The 7,958-nt window shown below is 36.3% G+C and overlaps 1 non-coding gene across 1 annotated transcript; it reads left to right on the top strand.

Moving 5' to 3' along the window:
- The first annotated feature begins 617 nt into the window (after positions 1-617).
- On the top strand, positions 618-724 carry LOC119621128 (U6 spliceosomal RNA). Its single transcript, XR_005237647.2, has one exon. It is a non-coding gene; the product is annotated as a U6 spliceosomal RNA (small nuclear RNA).
- Positions 725-7,958: the final 7,234 nt, after the last annotated feature.

The following is a 7,958-nucleotide window of genomic DNA, read 5'->3' as shown; positions in this document are numbered from 1 at the left end:
CGCCTTGGAAAGTTTTTAGTTTATAAGTTTAATTAGCAATAACCTCTTCACAAATTTTCATTAAGTTTATGATTGGTAAAGTAAAATAAAAATATCATGACTCTGTGTAAATATAAACACTGCATTAACTTTAAATATTTTAAAATAGTGTTAAAACATTAAGACATAACAACATAGTGTTTATGTGAATGGAAATTAGCAACATTGACACCACAGAAGACCTTGGATATTTGTTTTCTTTTGTTTTGCTTTTGAGAGAGGTCTTGCTCTGTTACCCAGGCTGAAGTACAGTGGCATGATCATGGCTCACTGTTGCCTCAGTCTACTGGGCTCAAGTGATCCTTCCACCACAGGCTTCCCAGTAGCTCAACTACAGGCATGCACCACCACACTGAGCTAATGTTTTGTAAATTTATTTTCTGTAGAGATGGAACCCAGGCTGATATTGAATTCCTGAGATTAAGAAAATCTCCTGCCTTTGTCTCCCGAAGTGGTAGGATTACAGTTATGAGCCATCATTCCCAGCAGGATACTTGTTAAAAAGGGAATAATATGATTTTACTAATTTGTTATATAAATTGATATTAGCAAAAGGGCCTTGTTGAAAATACACTATCATGCTCAATTTGGCAGCAGATATACCAAAGTTGGAATGATACAAAGAAGATTAGCATGGCACTTGTAAAAGGATAACACACAAATTTGTGAAGTGTCCCATATTTTTCATTGAGATTCAGGAGGATGACAAACCCAATCCAAGGAAAATAAGAATCACAATAAAGTAACACAGTAGCTGAAGGATGAATAGCCAGTATAAAACAGAACCTAATGGATCAGAGCTAAGTAACACAATACAAGAATTTCACAATGCAATTACAAGTTATCAACAGCAGAATAAACCAAGCTGAGGAAAGAATCTCAGGACTTAAAAAGTAGTTCTCTGAAATAAGGCAGTAAGAAAAAAAAAAAGAAAAAAGTATAAAAAGGAATAAACAAAACCTCCAAGAAGTATTGGATTATGTAAAAAGACCAAACCTGCAAATCATTGGCATGTTTTAAAGGAAGGGGATGAAGGTGAAAAATGTGGATAACATATTTCAGGCGATCGTTCATGAAAACTTCCCCCATCTTGCTAGAGAGGTCAACAGTAAAATTCAGGAACTACAGAGAACTCCTGCAAGATTCTAAACAAGAAGTTCATCCTCAAGATACATAATCATCAGATTTTCCAATGTTAAAATAAAAGAAAAAATGCAAAGACTTCTAGAGACAAAAGGCAAGTCACCTACAAAGGAAGCCCTATCAGGCTAACAGTGGACCTCTCAGCAGAAACCCTATAAGCCAGAAGAGATTGGGGCTTATATTCAACATTCCTAAACAAAAAAATTTCCACCAAGAATTTTATATCTAATCAAACTAAGTTTCCTATGTGAAGAAGAACTAAGATCATTTTCAGATAAGCAATATCTTACCACCAGACATACCTTACAAGAGATCTTGAAAGGGGCACTAAATATAGAAAGGAAAGACTGCTATCAGCTAATACAAAAACGCACTTAAACACATGGACCAGTGTCACTGTTAAGCAACCACACAAACAAGCCAACATAAAAACCAGCTAACAACACAATGACAGGAACAGATTCACATCTACCAATACTAAACTTGAATGCATGTGGGCTAAATGCCCCACTTAGAATGTACAGAGTGGAAAGCTGGATACAAAAGAAAGACTCAATGATATACTGTCCTCAAAAGACCCATGTCACACATCATGACATTCATAGGCTCAAATTAAAGAGATGAAAGGAAATATACTAAGCAAATGGAAAACAAAAGAAAGCAGGGGCTAGAGTTCTAATTTCAGACTAAAGAGATTTAAAACCAACAAAGATCAAAAAAGACGGAAAAGACAAAGGCATTACATAATGATAAAGGGTTCAATTCAGCAAGAAGACCTAACTATTCTAAATATATGTGAACTCAACACAGCAACAATCAGATTCACAGAACAAGTTCTTAGAGACCTACCAAGAGACAAAGAGACATAGACTCCCACACAATAATAGTGGAATACTTCAACACTCCACTGACAATATTAGACAGATTATAGAGGCAGAAAATTAACAAAGATATTCAGGACCTGAGCTTAACATTAAACCAAATGGATCTAATTGGCCTTTACAGAACTCTCCATCCCAAATCAACAAAATATACATTCTTTCCATTGCCACGTGGCACATATTCTAATATTGACACATAATTAGACAGAAAACAATCCCCAACAGACATAAAAGAACTAAAATCATGCCAAACATACTATTAACAATAGAAGTCGTGACTATGAAAATTGCTCAAAACTGCAATTACATGGAAATTAAGCAACATACTCCTGAATGATTTTTGGGTAAATAATGAAATTAAGGTAGAAATCAAGAAGTTCTTTTAAAATCATGAAAACAAAGATTCAAAATATCAGAATGTGTGAGACACAGGTAAGGCATGTTAAGAGGAAAATTTATAGTATTAAATGCCCACATCAAAAGTTAGAAAGATTTCAAATTAACAACCTAACTTCACAACTAAAATAATTAGAGAAGCAGGAATAAATCAACTGCAAAGCTACCAGCAGATAAAAACAAATCAAAATCAGAGCTGAACTGAAGAAAATCAAGACAGGAAAAAGAGTTCAAAAGATCAATAAATCCAGGAGTTGGTTTTTTGAAAAATTTAATAAATTAGTCCACTAGCTAGACTAATAAAAAAAAAAAGAGAAGATTCAAATAAACAGAATTAGAAATGTTTAATAAAATGATACTACTTATCCCTTCAAAAAGAAAAAAAAAAAAAAAAGACAAACGTTATAAACTACTATGAATGCCTCTACTCTCACAAACTAGAAAACCCAAAAGAGATGAATAAATTCCCAGACGCATACACTGTCCAAGGACTGAGCCAGGTAGAAATAAATTTCCTCAAAAGACCAATAACAAGCTCCAAAATTAAATCAGTAATAAATAGCCTACTAAGAAAAAAACCTGGGGCCTGATGGATTCACAGCCAGATTCTACCAGGTGTACAAAGAAAAGCTGGTACAATTCATACAGAAACTATTTCAAAACATTACGAAGGAGTAACTCCTTTTCAACGTGTTCTATGGAGCCAGCATCATCTTGATACCAAAACCTGGCAGAGGCACAACAAAAACAAAAACAAAAAACTTCAGGCCAATATATTTGATGAACGTTGATGCAACCTTTTTTTTTTTTTTTACATTTAAAATGTTTTATTTGGAAAGCAATTTAGGGCATACACACAGACCAAGTTGTCCTCAGTATGTCCCAAAGAGAATGTTGGAAATGTTATTAGAAAAAGACATATTCTTTATTGTTTTGAAAGAAAGTTCGTTCACACTAGAGAAGCTTTTGGGAGATAGCAAGCTTCTTGCTAGCTCTGATTAGTGAGTGATGGTGGTAAGTAAAACCAGTGTTAGGGTCCCAGCAGGTTGTTTCAGCAGCTGCTAGGTAAACTTGGTCTTGGGGTTACAGCAGGCCATTTCAGCAGCTGGGCTTATAGAAGATTTAATTTTTGGATCAGGTGCTATGAGCTCCCAGGGCTTTTTCCCTGTGGCCCCTTGACTGATTTATTTGGGTATGACAAGAATGACTCAATTTGAATAATTAACTTTCACACCAGCAATCCTAGTGGCTGTGAAATGTTGTCTCCCTATTTGAATTTCAGTAATGGTTAAATTATGTTAAGCATTTTTTTTTTCAGGTGATACTGGTTTTATTGTAGTTATTATTAGAAGCACAGAGAGGTTAAGTGACTTGCCAAGAGTCTCTGCTATTTAGATAACAATTGGGAGGTGTGATGGGGGCCTATAATCCAAGTTGGGAGAACTAACATAGGACATATTCCATTAGGTGACATCACCTCTCTGTAGCTGCTTCACATTTCGTTATTCTCCCCAAAACTCACTCATTGTCTGGAAGTACATTGAAAAATTCAGCGAGCAGTTAGAGCACTCCCAATAGCTAAAATGAAGAATCAATGCTCTGTTAGCGATTTGGCTATGGTAGAACAACTGTCCCATTGATAGAATTGGATGAAAGAACATGAAAGAACTGAGGACTTCTGCTCCCATATGGTCTAGGAAAGTGTCCTTTTAACTCAGAGTAGAGCACTCCACAGAGCATTTGCGGGCTTGGAGTTGATAGGTTTATGTCCAAATTCAGGGTCAGCTATTAGTCAATTTTTGGTAACATGCATAACTTCTTTGAGGCTCCATTTCCACATTAGTGAAATGGATATAAGAATAATAGTAATAGTAGTAATACAGGTCCATCAGCCGGGCACAGTGGCTCACACCTGTAATCCCTGCACTTTGGGAGGCCGAGGTGGGTGAATCATGAGGTCAGCAGTTCAAGACCAACCTGGCCAACATAGTGAAACCCCGTCTCTACCAAGAAATACAAAAATTAGCTGGGTGTGTGGTGGTGTGCACCTGTAATCTCAGTTACTGGAGAGGCTGAGGCCAGAGAATCGCTTGAGCCCAGGAGGTGGAGGTTGCAGTGAACTGAGATCGTGCCACTGTACTCCAGTCTGGGAGACAGAGCAAGACTCTGTCAAAAAAAACCCAAAAAAACAAAAAACAAAACAAAACAAAAAAACAAGCCAATCCTGTATTCTTTTTTTTTTTTTTTTAAATTATACTTTAAGTTCTAGGGTACATGTGCACAATATGCAGGTTTGTTATATAGGTATACATGTACTATGTTAGTTTGCTGCACCCATTAACTCGTCATTTACATTAAGTATTTCTCCTAATGCTATCCCTTCCCCAGACCCCCACCCACGACAGGCCCCAGTGTGAGATGTTCCCTGTCCTGTGTCCAGGTGTTCTCATTGTTTAATTCCCACCTATGAGTGAGAACATGCGGTGTTTGGTTTTCTGTCCTTTTGATAGTTTGCTCAGAATGATGGTTTCCAGCTTCATCCATGTCCCCACAAAGGACATTAATTCATCCTTTTTTATGGCTACATAGTATTCCATGGTGTATATGTGCCACATTTTCTTAATCCAGTCTATCATTGATGGATATTTGGCTTGGTTCCAAGCCTTTGCTGTTGTGAATAATGTCACTATAAACATATGTGTGTGTGTGTCTTTATAGTAGCATGATTTATAATCCTTTGGGCATATACCCAGTAATGGGATGGCTGGGTCAAATGGTATTTCTAGTTCTAGATCCTTGAGGAACCGTCACACTGTCTTTCACAATGGTTGAACTAGTTTCCAGTCCCACCAAGTGTGTAAAAGTGTTCCTATTTATCCACATCCTCTCCAGCATCTGTTGTTTCCTAACTTTTTAATGATTGCCATTCTTTTTCTCTTTTTATTATACTTTAAGTTTTAAATGATTGCCATTCTCACTGGTGTGAGATGGTATCTCATTGTGGTTTTGATTTGCATTTCTCTGATGACCAGTGATGATGAGCATTTTTTCATGTGTCTGTTGACTGCATAAATGTCTTCTTTTGAGAAGTGTCTGTTCATATCCTTTTGATGTAAACATTCTCAACAAAATACTTACAAACGACATCCAGAAGCACATCAAAAAGCTAAAGCACCATGATAAAGCAGGCCTCATCCCTGGGATAGAATGTTGGTTCAACATCTGCAAATCAATAAATAAGATTCATCACATAAACAGAACTAAAGACAAAAACCACATGATTATCTCAATAGGCACAGAAAAGGCTTTTGGTAAAATTCAGGACCACTTCATGTTAAAAACTCTCAAGAAACTGGGTATTCAAGAAACTTACCTCAAAATAATAGGAGCCGTCTATGACAAACCCACAGTCAACATCATACTGAATGGGCAAAAACTGGAAGCATTCCTCTTGAATACTGGCACAAGACAAGAATGCTCTCTCTCACCACTCCTGTTCAACATAGTATTGAAAGGCTTAGCCAGAGCAATCAGACAAGAGTAAGAAATAAAGGGCATCCAAATAGGAAGACAAGAATTCAAATTATTTCTGTTCATAGATGACATGATTCTATATCTAGAAAACCCCAGAGTTTTGACCCAAAGCTCCTCCAGCTGATAAACAACTTTATCAAATTTGCACGATACAAAAATCTATGTACAAAAATCACTAGCATTCCTATAGACCAACAACAGCCAAACTGAGAGCCACATAGGAAAGGAAATTCCATTCACAATTGCCACAAAAAGAATAAAATACCTATGAATACAGCTAACGAGGGAGATAAAAAAATCTCTACAATGGGAATTACAAATACTGCCCACAGAAATCAGAGAAGACACAAAAAAATGGAAAAACATCCCATGCTCATAAATAGGGAGAATCAATATCATTAAAATGGCTATACTGCCCAAAACAATTTATAGATTCAATGCTATTCTTATCAAACTACCAACAACATTCTTCACAGAACTAGTAACAACTATTTTAAAATTCATATGGAACAAAAAAGAACCCCAATAGGCAAGACAACCTTTCTTTTTTCAACTTTTATTTTAAGTTTTGGGGTACCTGTGCAGGATGTACATGTTTGTTACATAGGTATACCTGTGAGCCAAGGCAATCTTAAGGAAAAAGAACAAAGCTGGAGGTATGATGTTACCTAACTTCAAACTATACTACAAGGCTATGGTAAACAAAACAGCATGGTACTAGTATGAAAACAGGCATACAGACCAATGGAACAGAATAGAAAGCCTAGAAATAAGACTGCACAACTACCAGTATCTGGTCTTCGACAAAGCTGACAAAAACAAGCAATGAAGGAAGGACTGCCTATTCAATAAATGGTGCTGGGATAACTGGCTAGCCATATGCAAAAGATTGAAGTTGAACCTTTTTCTTACACCATACACAAATATCAACCTAAGATAGATTAAAGACTTAAATGTAAAACCCCAAACTTTAAAAACCCTGGAAGACAATCTAGGTTATACCATGCTGGACATAGGATCGGGTAAAGATTTCATGACAAAGACAAAAAAAAAAAAATTATGAAAAAAGCAAAAATTGACCATTGGGATCTAATTAAACTAAAGAGCTTCTGCACAGCAAAATAAACTATCAACAGAGTAAACAGACAACTTACAAAACAGGTGAAAATATTTGCAAACTGTGTAACTGATAAAGTTCTAACATCCAGCATCTATAAGAAACTTAAACTTACAAGAAAAAAACAAACAACCCCTTTAAAAAGTGAGTGAAGGACATGCACAGACACCTTTTTTTTTTTTTTTAGCTATTTATTGTGCTTATCTAAAAACATTATATGAGAAATAAATTGATAAACGCTATATAAAAAGTGTTTTGTTGAATGAGGTCTGGTTGATGGGGACTAGGAGTAGCAGATATTGTATAAAAACACAGTGAGTTATTTGCTTCCAAGAAAAACAGATCCACTGAGTATCTTTCAATATGCTACATTATCTGAGATTTTTTCAAAACCCAGAGTCCTTGGTGATCTGTCCTTTATCAGCTTAGGTGTTTAATTTCTATTGACCTTTTATTGATTCTGGGAATGTGTTGTCTTTTTTATTATTATTATTATATTTTAAGTTCTAGGGTACATGTGCATAACGTGCAGATTTGTTACATATGTATACTTGTGCCATGTTGGTGTGCTGCACCCATCAACTCATCAGCACCCATCAACTCGTCATTTACATCAGGTATAACTCCCAATACTATCCCTCCCCCCTCCCCCCTCCCCCCTCCCCATGATAGGCCCTGGTGTGTGATGTTCCCCTTCCCGAGTCCAAGTGATCTCATTGTTCAGTTCCCACCTATGAGTGAGAACATGTGGTGTTTGGTTTTCTGTTCTTGCGATAGTTTGCTGAGAATGATGGTTTCCAACTGCATCCATGTCCCTGCAAAGGACACAAATTCATCCTTTTTTATGG

Source organism: Chlorocebus sabaeus, chromosome X, assembly GCF_047675955.1.
Source record: "Chlorocebus sabaeus isolate Y175 chromosome X, mChlSab1.0.hap1, whole genome shotgun sequence".
Classification (NCBI taxonomy): domain Eukaryota; kingdom Metazoa; phylum Chordata; class Mammalia; order Primates; family Cercopithecidae; genus Chlorocebus; species Chlorocebus sabaeus.
Note: the sequence above shows the minus strand (reverse complement) of the source record. Positions and strands in the feature narration are given on the sequence as shown.